The sequence below is a fragment of the Selaginella moellendorffii genome, unplaced genomic scaffold (assembly GCF_000143415.4).
Source record: "Selaginella moellendorffii unplaced genomic scaffold, v1.0 SELMOscaffold_114, whole genome shotgun sequence".
Classification (NCBI taxonomy): Eukaryota; Viridiplantae; Streptophyta; class Lycopodiopsida; order Selaginellales; family Selaginellaceae; genus Selaginella; species Selaginella moellendorffii.
In genome coordinates, this window is record NW_003314375.1 from 512,671 (window position 1) to 522,391 (window position 9,721).

At 34.3% G+C, this 9,721-nt stretch overlaps 1 long non-coding RNA gene across 1 annotated transcript; it reads left to right on the forward strand.

Annotated features, from left to right (window-relative positions):
• The first annotated feature begins 2,556 nt into the window (after positions 1-2,556).
• On the forward strand, positions 2,557-2,841 carry LOC9635056. Its single transcript, XR_002991049.1, has 3 exons — positions 2,557-2,620; positions 2,685-2,717; positions 2,780-2,841. It is a non-coding gene; the product is annotated as an uncharacterized LOC9635056 (long non-coding RNA).
• The last annotated feature ends 6,880 nt before the right edge of the window (positions 2,842-9,721 follow it).

The window sequence follows — 9,721 nt, forward strand, 5'->3', positions numbered from 1 at the left end:
AAGCAGCCAGAATCATCAAGCAGCTGGTAAAGACCTTCAAATAGATTTATTTGAGAGGCGTGGTTCACCAGAATCTCAAGCTAGACAACATTCTTTCCAAGCTAAACATGTGCGACAAAGTGGTGATCAGCACCTTTAGGAGATATCACAACAGCAAAGTACATGGCAGCTGAGGTGGTGGAGAACAAGGATTGGAGCTCTACATGGCAGCCTACTCTACTTTCTTACAGACAAAGCCATGAACTGTTTTAAAAAAAGCCATTTCTGAAGGAATAAGACAGCATTAAATAAACTGTTGTGTATGTACGTGTTTATAGACACAACTTTGAAGCCATGAGCTTGGTTTGATTTGGTACATGATATTTGTACATTAACTCAGGGCATAGAAATGATTTCCATGTTTGATTTTATTTAGTGTTTCGCTCTCTGTCGTAAAGGTATTAGGTAAAAAGCAAAAAAGTCTATATGTCATTCCAGAAGAGTTTTCTACAATATTAATCTTAAAATTAATATAAATCATAGTTGTAAATATTTCTTTGATAAATGTTTTAATAAATAGTTGGTATATTTGTGTTGTAAAAACATACTATATTTATATTACTCGAAACATTTATTAAATATTAATATATTTTTCTTTATATATTAATATGATATCTAATTAGATAGTATTAATTTTTATATTCTCTGAAATATAAGTATCAACAATGTATATTTTTAAATGTAAAACCAGACACATAATAAAAATTCTAATATTCTTTAGTAAACTATGAAAGTTAGAGGCATCAGATAAAAACAGTTTACCTCAATATGCAATCAAAATTATAATTTCCAAAAACTAACCTATTTTTTTTTTTAGTATATATAATTCTTTGGTTTTGTGAAAAGTCAATTGCTTTTCAAGTATGGCAGAAATTTTGTAGATGTGTTTAGGTTTGTGTACCTTTTTATATAGGCAATAAAAGAATTTAAATTAAAATTTAATGATGATTAAAAAATAATCTTATCTTCCCCAACACTTGCATTATTATCTAATTGCATTATTGTCCATTTATTTGGAGATTAATAGTAGTATAATTAAGATAAACTAAAAAAAATATGCCAAGAGAAAGCAATGAAAGAAATAGACTGAACAATTATAATTACAACTACATTTTTTCAAATTGAAAATATTCTCTACTACTCCCAGCGTAGCTGGGATCCTTGCTGACTAATTAGTTCTATAATGACTAGGTTGTTTATATAGAATGACTGTATATAAAGACAACAAGCCATTCTATACCAAAAATCCCTTTACCATGCCATCCCATTAACTGCTCTTACCTCTAGAATGCCCAAATAATATACCAAATTGAGGAATATGATTAAGCCACCTCTTCATGGGTTAAATAATTCTTTTAAGCTTTGAGTCCAAGCTTGTATTATTCTATTCCAGTAAACCATTTAAGAAATAGTGTTTTGTTGCAATCACTAAGTAAAAACTAAATAAACCAAGTGCTTGTTACATATTGAACTTAAGTAAGTTTTAATAAATTTTTTATTTTAGAATTAACGTCTAACTATCCCAGCGGAGCTGGGTTCCCTGCTAGTATACTCATATATTTAAACGAAAGAGCCTGTATAATAATAGCATATACTGGGGACACTTATTCTGGGCATATGCCAAAATCTAACGGCTGAGATTAAACAATGGAGAGCCGTGACTTTTGGGATCATAAAAAATTTCAATTGTCTTTTAGGGCGCGTGACCACGAGGAGAGAGCGTCAATCATCGCTTGCGAGAAGGCTCTCTCTCTCTCTCTCTCTCTCTCTCTCTCTCTCTCTCTCTCTCTCTCTCTCTCTCTCTCTCTCTCTCTCTCTCTCTCTCTCTCTCTCTGTGCCTCTGTGTGTGTGTGTGTTTGTTTGATGGAACTATTTAGAAGGCTACAGTCAGCTGCACATGATGCCACCAGTTGGTTCATTCTCGAGTTCAAAAGCTCACGCACCAGAAAATGACAATCATTTAACCGACGCTGATGCCGAAGCGTTCTTCAACAGGAGAATTATCCAGTTCATGAAGAAACAAGTCGCACTTATGGAAAAGGTACTCAACGCAGAATATCATCTGGTAAAAGAGTCTCGACCCCCCTATCGTCGTCCCTAAAAACCTCCTACCAAAAGCCGCAACCCACATTTGTTCCTTATCCAACACCTTTGAATGAGTTCCTTCGATTTAGACACTAGAAAAAACTCTAACGCGTTCGTTTTTGGACAACTCCGGAAGAAGTCCTGGGAACGGCACTGAATAACGATCCTAAGCGGCTGAAAGCTCCAGCCTATTACAACGAGGTTGTGTTTGTTTCTCCATTTGCAAAGGTTTGAGAGGCTCACGGCTTTCTCTGTGTTGCCATAGTTGTGCTCGATGATCAGCGAGAACAGGCTCGACGCCTTCCAGACTTATGCGGGGAACAAATCCACTAGCATCCGCCTGCGCAGGTGCATTCGGCAGATCGACGTGCTCTGCTCGGAAATGAGACGAGGATTGGGAGTGAAAGGCGAAGAGGCTATGGTGGATGGAGCTATGACAGGGATGACGTCTCGGACAATGAGGGGATTCACGTTGTCATCGACGACTAGAATCAAGGTTCTTCACTCTCTTGCTTGTCGCTATTCTTCTTTCAGGTCTCTCAAGTCCCTGTTTGTTCCAGGTTCTCGAGGCTGGAACCACGACTAGAATCAAGGTTTTTCACTCTCTTGCTCTTCGCTATTCTCTTTCGAGGCTTAAAGTTCCTGTTTGTTCCAGGTGCTCGAGGCTGGAACCAAGAGAAAAAATAGAAATTTTCGTCCACGGTTCGCTTCCTTGTTCTTCAGTTTTGCGTTTTTAAAGCATTGAGAGGGATTTCTATTTTGCAGCGCTATAAACCCTGTAGTCTCTACATGGATAGTCATACGCGACAGCCATACATGGTGCTCTTCAGTTTATGACAAGTTCTCTTGAGGAAGTGTTGGCAGTCAAGCGCAAAAAAACTGGCTTGGAGGACATGATGGAATACTCTCCTATAACAGTTATGGCTGCTCATATCTGAGGGTTTCATGTCTAACTCTCTCTCGTGTCACTTTGCAGCATTAGGAATGAAACAAGGAGAGCGAGCTCCTTGATTCTTCACTGTCGATAAGTTTCTTTCTCTCAACGACAGCAGTGGCTGGAGAGAGAGAGGAGATTTGGAGTCGGAATCACAGCAGTAGCAGCAGCAGCATCACCAGTGAGAAGATCTCAAGGCCATGATAATCCTCCACCAGTTTGGGATCAGTCACATGTACGTAGCAGCCAGGTGAGAAGGGCAGTGTGAGAGACAGGGACGAAGATCTCACAAGGGACAGGGATGAAGATCTTACAGGGTCCGTCATCACCCACGAGCAGCAGAGATTGATGAGGTCCTGGTTTGCTCTATCACTTTGGAGCCATCTCTGAATGGCAAGTTGAGCTTCAACGTGGTGGCAGTGATCCAGAGCAGCAGCTCTAGAAGTGGTAATGATGACCATGCGTTTCTCTACAGGGACACGGTGCTGTACAAATCCAATTACTATTAGCATCACATGTCTGAGGACAAATTAAGTGAAGTGGTGCCAGATTCAATTGTATTTGTGTTGTAATACTACATTATATATAAGGTTTCTCCTACCCTTGACTGGCTACAAAAAATAGCAAATGTCTTTCCCTCTTTGCTCTAAGTGAGCACTCTGACCAACACACATAACAGTAACATATGTGTTGAGAAGGCCAAGTACAAGCCCACTGCTCAGTTCAAGCTCAAAGTCACCTTGCTTCTCTACATTTATATCAACAGCTCCTCTACATAATCAGGCTGTGTACTCCACATGAACCATGGAGCCTATAGTTGGCCTGTCGCAAGATGTCTCTTCTCCTCTGGTATTCCTGTTGAAGCACTAAACAACAAGTTTACACCATATCACTCACTCACGGTCACTTTCGCAAAAGCTTACTTAAATTCCACGCTTGCGCAGACTCAGAATCATGTAAATATGAGCGCACACTCCCAGTTATGCTCGCTGTCCCAATACAGAATTTTCCTCCTCTTTAGTGCTACTGATATCAGCACATGGAACTGCACACTCACTAAAGAGAATCCATTCACTGCGAAGAGGAACCCACCAAAAAAAATCCCTCCCGTGCTGTTTAGAACTCTCATAGCAGGCCGGAAGATAGGGCTTCACGCATTCTTCCAGGGCTTGAGCATGACGGTAGCATTCTCTGTGGTAGTGCCATTGCTAGGGATTTCAATATAACATGTTCTTGGGACCTAGATCGAGAAGCTTTATGGAACCACTCCACTGGAATCATCTCCACATGGTGGGGTAGCCTCGAGCAGATTGGTATGATGATCCCTATTTGTCTCTGTCTTTCCTGCACATGATGTGGTGGAGAACACAAGGACAACAACAACATTGGCTTCGCATAATGAGCCTCTGGGAAAGTCCTGCAAACAGTTCCATACGGTTCTCAACTATTTGCGGCGTATGGATCACAGATGTGGTGACTCTTGTACTCAGTGTGCTGCCTAACTCTTCACTTATTTCCTCTGGGGATGATCAGAAAGTAATAACTTGAACAATGTTTTCTCTGCTTCTAAATTTCCAGGCACTTCCACTCTTGTATGATCCTGATGATAATGAGAATGTGGATAATGTGGACTTATCACACGAGCACGTACTGTGGCAGACTTTCTCAAGAGAACTAAACTAATACAAGATGCAGATAGGTTCATCAAGAGACTGTCATTCACTTCTTAGTGACTGCTTAGTGCCTATAAAGTTCACGAGGACTTGGAGAGATGATCAAAAGGTGGCGATGGATATGCTTAAGTGTGTGAAGCGTGAACATATGAGTTCTGTGCTTTGTAGGAGCTTCATTATTGCCGAGACTTGAATTCAAACTATCTCTTTATTTTCTATCTAAGTCACATGTATATGCACTGTTAGCACAACTATTATATAGAAACTGAATAAGAGTTTGATGGATGGCTCAAAAGAAGTTAGGTTGATTCAAAAAAGACCTCTCCAAATTTTTGAAGAGATGGAGAATGATAACTCCACAATGGTGAGATGTGATGGTAAGAATTAAGGACTAATGCTTAACATAAACATGAAGTTTACCTATGTATGTATTAAGTTTCTAAGCATAAAAAGTAGCAAGAGGAAGATGGATAAAGACAATAAATTCTACACAACCAACCATGCAAACAAACCGTCAAGTAGGCAAGTAATAATAATAACAAGTAATAAGCAACAATCAAAAGTAAAAGCAAAATAAGTGTTAGATAAAATGCAAAACATCATGGACGAGTTGACAAGAACTTGTCAAGTGAAATGCTGATGAAGCACAAGCAAATGTTCTCGAAAAATCACAAATCATATCACTGATTTTATTATTTCAATACTTATTTACCACACTTATTTCTGTTGCTTGAGCAGTATCTAAAATATATAACTATGAATAAACCAATATTATGATAAAATTGTCCATGTATTTTAAAATAATAAGGGCCACCTACTGCAATCTCTTCAATGTTTGCACCTATTGATGCAAATGCTAATGCACTATTATAATTTCGTGTTAATACACATATAACTTTCTTGACTGCAGGTATTATATTAGAAAATAAATTTAAGTACTTATAAAAATGTATAAATACGAAGTATGAAAGTGTGGATGTACTCTGAACACTTCAACATCACAAATTATACAATCTGCTATTCTTTTCGTGAGTAACCTTTTTTACTTGAACTCTGAAACAAACAGTGAATCTAACTGAAAGAAATACAAGGTTGTTTCTTGTATTTTTTCTCTCAACGCATTATCATATTCTTCTCCTTCACATTTTTTTTCAATGGAAAGCAGACATTGTGATGACAAATATCTTTGGAAAATTGTTTCCAATGTGGAAGCTCTACATGCCGGACTGGCCATTTGAACTCTACATTGATATGTGGGCTAAGATATATCTTCTTTATCTAGCCAGGCATTAGGATAATTCAGGCCAGGGTAGTGAGCTGATTAGCTTTTTTGAAGCTTGATAGTGATGAGGATCTGACAGAGATTCAAGATGCTGCCACAATATGCCAACTTGCCACGGAGAAAAAAAGTGATGTATGCTCTTATCCAAGTTATTAGGGTGACACCATCCAGCCAGCACTATTGCAAGCTAGCATTAGACAATAAGAGTGAGTCACATCTATTTCTTGTTGATCATGTAGATGGAATAGAAAATCTATTTATATTCCACACTTTATGACAATGCATGCATGGGCTTCTGGTTACACAAATTATACTATAAATTCTAAGTTAAGATATTAATAACTTATTCTATAATATTTTAATATCATAAAAATCATGATACTAAAATTTTTTTTTATATATACATTATAATATAGCATGTTATAATATAACAATAATATATTATAATGGCTGGGAAAAATTGCTTTATGCTTGAATGAAAGTGGGCTTTTATTCCATGCATAGACTCAATACAATTTCTGCAAATGAGAAATATAAAAGAGTAACTCCTAATTATTTCTATTTTCTCATTTCTTATAAAAGGTATTAGACTTATTTTTATGCTCATAATATGATTTAAACTTCTTAGCTTTAAACATTATTCAAAAAACTACTCTCTCTATCACTCATATAAAGTTTCACAACTATACCACAAACTATTTAAAACCTTCATTTAAAAATTATTTTAATATCTAAAGGAGTCACTAAAAATTGTGTTTAAAATAATTCAATATTCTTTTGGAATTTTTTTATATTTAGTTTAATCTATATTTTCCAGTGGAGCTGGAATCTCAGCATCATCATAATACTCATATATATTAACACTACATTATTAAAATTAAACATAATTTTGTAATACAAAGATTGCATATAGTAGACACAATAAAAATAATATTTTAACATTAAATTTAAATAAGTACTGGCTATAGAAAATGATATATTTCATAACTTAAAATAGAAAAGCTGGATAGCTCCAGCTATTTTAATTTGTATATTAGTTTTATTTTTCAAATAAACTTATGATACTTATTACACATTTATCAATGAATCTAATCACATTGAGTTTCGGTTAGCTCAGATGTAGTCTAAGATTTGTGCGATATGATAAAGTTCTAATAATTTTTTTAAGACTAATAATTTGTGCATTGATACATGAAAAGCATATAAATAAATATCGTGATGTAAAACTTAAAATATGATTGAGACAACATTAGGCACAATACAAAAACCTACCATCTAAAAAAATGTGATTCATCATCACTTCAAATTTTATTAAATCAATCTATGGACCATTCTTAAATTTTCTGATACTTTATAGTTTTAGAAATACAAATATTATATATCATAAATATCCTAATACCAGAGTAAAACCTTACCTTTAATTGAAAGATTTTAACCTTAACAACATTGTCATAATGCTGTAAATTTAATTAAAATAAGTATAACATAGAGATAATAATCTTAATGCATTCTCCCTATATAAAAACATATACAGAAAGACATTTAATGATATAAAATATAATAATTTAACTTTTAAAGAGTACTTTTAAAAATTATAAATATAAATATTATGAAGGGAGAGGATTTCAAATACATATATACAAAAGATTATAAAATTATAGATTAAAAAATACTATGTAATTAAAGAGAATTTATTTATAAAAAATCAATAAAATAATAAATATTTTGAAAAAACATAAATAATATTTTATTGTAGAATAGAAAGAAAATAGTGTATATATAAAAATGGTATATTATAACTTAAAATACTGGGCTCAATAGTTCTAACTATTTCTTGTGTAATGTGTAATTTTTTTTATTAGTAATCTTATGGTACTTATTAATACATAAATGAAATTAAACACATTGAGATGTCATGGATAAGATTTATTCTAAGATTTCTGCAAAATCATAAATTTTCTTACACTTTTTTAACATTGCATTTATACACGACAAACTTAATAAGATATAAATATGATCAAGAAAATATTAGTACATGGACCATATAAAGAATTTTGATTCATTATCAATTGAAATTTTGATTATATTAAACCTATTTATATACCGTTTGTGAATTTCCTGATATATTATATATCTAGCATGAAGAAAAATATTTTATATCATCAAACCCTACTCCACCTCAATAAAGTGTAAAATCCTTACCATTCATTTATATTTATAAAATTTCAGCTTGTATGACATTGTTATAAAGCCTTAATTTTAAATATAAATACATGAATATAGAGAGATAATAATCCTTGAGATTATTATTCTCTCTCTATAAAAATATATACAAAAATAATGTTTACCATATATAATAAAATACATGTAATTTTCAAAATTATTCTCAAAATGCATGAATGTAAATACAAGTCATAAAGGAATATGGAAGATAAATATGGAAGATATTAAAAGTTCTTGAAATAAAATATAACACATAAAGTTAACATCTTTCACTTAGTATCATACAATTCCAAAACTTTCAGTCTGAAAACTAAACTCCGTAACAATTTTTATATTTTTGTAATTTATAAGATATATGTATTTTAAGTGAGTTTTAAATTATCAACTAATAATATTTTTTTAATCAATTATATAGATTTCAAAAAAAAAAAAGTCTCCAAACCGCAATCTTTAAATAACTCATCTGGCCATGGGGTCCCATAGTGAGCAATTGCACTTATAGAAGATCCAAGACTTCACTCAACAATCAAAATTTTAAATGTGATATAATATTATGTGTTATATTTATTATGTTATGATGTGTGTTTGTGATAGAATCAATTATAGAAGAGATTTTTAATATAAAGATTATATTATGTTTAGCTATGTATGTTATCAATATGAATATGTTAAAAATTACAATTATGATTACAACTCATTGAAATTACTGAATCATCAGAAATAAACACAATGCTCCCAGCGTAGCTGGGACTTTTGCTAGTACCCCCTTATTTAAACGTGCTATTGGCATCTGGCATCTTTTATTCCATTTTTAGAATATTATTTCTGAATATACTTATAATCTAACAGCTCAAATTCAAAAACTTCAAATAGATGGCATAGATCAAGTGCCAAAGGGGTGGCAATGCTTCAACTTTGAATTGAATGACCCTCCAAATCAAGTGAATCTTTTAGGACTTGGGCAGATTGTAAGCTGCAATCTCTCTCTCTCTCTCTCTCTCTCTCTCTCTCTCTCTCTCTCTCTCTCTCTCTCTCTCTCTCTCTCTCTCTCTCTCTCTCTCTCTCTCTCTCTCGGGTGGTGAACACAGCAGCGGGAGTGTGCATACCCTTTGCAGAAGGCTGGATTGTTGACTGTTCATCGCCATTCGCAACAGATGCACAGGTCAATGGCGGACAGTCTGAAGAACACGATCTCCAGCTCCGTGACGACTTCCCCACTGGCTGATGCTCCCGGATTTCTCACCCTGTCACACCAAGGGCTTGCGACAAGATTCCCAGCATGCATATGGCTGATCTCTCATTTCTCTTGATCTCTAATGCTAACTTGGTTTTTGTTGTGCAGGAGCGAGTAACAGAGGGCTGTTGGGAGTTCAAGATTTTTTTTCTTTTGCTCGTGTCCAGACAACCAATGACTTTTGGGCTAAACACTCTAAAGTCGTTTATCTAAACTCTCAGGATGCTATTAGAAAGGTTCATAAGCCTATG